The sequence below is a fragment of the Habropoda laboriosa genome, unplaced genomic scaffold, assembly GCF_001263275.1.
Source record: "Habropoda laboriosa isolate 0110345459 unplaced genomic scaffold, ASM126327v1 scaffold42, whole genome shotgun sequence".
NCBI lineage: Eukaryota > Metazoa > Arthropoda > Insecta > Hymenoptera > Apidae > Habropoda > Habropoda laboriosa.
Window position 1 is genome coordinate 1,506,531 of NW_017100181.1, and position 2,106 is coordinate 1,508,636.

Here is a 2,106-nt window from a genome sequence, read left to right on the forward strand (position 1 = left end):
CTTTTTATTTTCAATTTTTCTGCTTACTTTTGTACAAAATATAACACTAAATTATACTAATATTAATAAAAACACACAAATAACTATTAATGTATCCGTATGTATGTGTTTTATAAAAATTCTCTTATTTTCATATATTTAATACATAAGGGATAATAGGTATACTCAGGATAAAGAAATGACAGTAAATGGTAAAAAAAAAACAATTTGACAAATGAAATTAAATTTATTTCTGACTTATTACGTCGTATGCGATTCATTTAATCTGTGTATATACAGGATGTCCCATTTGAAGTTTCGCACGCAATTATTTCCCAAAGTATAACTCGTTTCAAAAAATGTTTCAAATAAAACTTACTCTGTTTTGTGGGTAGGATCTTATGGTGGTCATAAATTTTCTCTAGGTGGACATGTTTCGAAGATTTCAAGGTGACCTTCTTTGGAACTTTTACGGAACTGTAGGTTTTTATTTAGGTAGGCCTGCAGCCCATTCTAAGAGGAATTCATTGACCTATAACATTTTGGTCTTTCAAGGTGTTTCAAGGTCATTTAGTGCCGTTCAAACCTTACTTTCGTTTAATACCCAGAAATTGTTCCTTATCCCCTATATTCGAAAGGACGACCTCCGACATCAATGCACTCATTTATTCTGTCCCTGAATGAAATTTCCATGTTCTCGAGTGTTGCCCTACTAACTTGTAAGCAGGCATCCCTTACCCGGTCCTTCATATTTTCACGAATGGTGGGTTCTTCCTGGAAAACTGTATCTTTTATGAAGCCCCACAAGAAAATGTCCATAGGTGTTAAATCCAGAGACCTTGGTGGGAAGGGGATGCTACTTCCTCTTCCTATTCAACGACCAGGAAACATGCTGTTCAGCATTCTCCGAACTCGGTCATTGTGGGCAGGAGCATCATCATGATGGAACCACACCCCTAGTCTGGTGCCAAGTGGAACATCTTCCAAAAGACCTTGCAGTTCATCGATCAGAAAATTATTGTAGCATTCTCCTATTAGTGTACCATCAAAAAAGTAAGGACCCGCTGTGTCCATCTACTATGCCACACCAAACATGTAACGACCACTGACATTGACGTTTAACTGACCGGTACCAGTGTGGATTCTTTTGAGATCAAAAATGGGAATTAAAGGATTTAATTCCCCACTGTTTTTGAAAGTGACTTCATCAGAAAATAATACGTAAGAGAAAAAGAAAGGATCACGTTACATTTTCAGGTAATGCTTGATGCAAAGAAATTCTGTAGGGGTGAAAGCGATGTCGTCTTAAGATTCTGGATGCAGTAGATCGTGGTACACTGTAACAATTATCTATCTGCCGGGTACTGATGTGGGGATTCATAACCATTGCTCCGAGTGTTACAATCTCTGAATCTTGAGGGCAGCTTATGCTGGTGTCGACATAAATTTCCTCGCCGAGCTCGAAGTTCACAATTTCGAATCATTCTATCACTCGGATACCGGCGATCTGGAAATCTATCTCGATGCAATTGTGTAGTTTTCTTGTAATTATGACGACACTCTCCTAAAACCAGAATCATCTCGACAATTTTGTTAGGCGTATAATGAGCCACTGTAAATTTAATCGCTATCAAAACCAAGAACAGGTAATGCTAGCCACAATAATACTAATACTTCCGAAGCGATTGTAATCCGCTAGCAACAGATTCCCTGTTTGTAAATTCAAGGAAGTAAGTCTTAGTTTCAGTTTGCCTCATGTTTACGACCGAATAGACGAATAACTACGGTAAGGAACAATTTCTGGGTGTAAAACGAAAGTAAGTTTTGAACGGCACTAAATGACCTTGAAACACCTTGAAAGACCAAAATGTTATAGGTCAATGAATTCCTCTCAGAATGGGCTACATGCCTGGCCTAAATAAAAACATACAATTCCGTATAAAAAAAAGGTCACCTTGAAATCTCCGAAATACGTCCACTTAGAGAAAATTTATGACCACCATAAGATCCCACCCACAAAACAGGGTAAGTTTTATTTGAAACATTTTTTTCAACTTCAAATGGAACACCCTCTATAACACGAAATTTCTATGTATAATATTTTTATTTATATTATTTACAAATGTT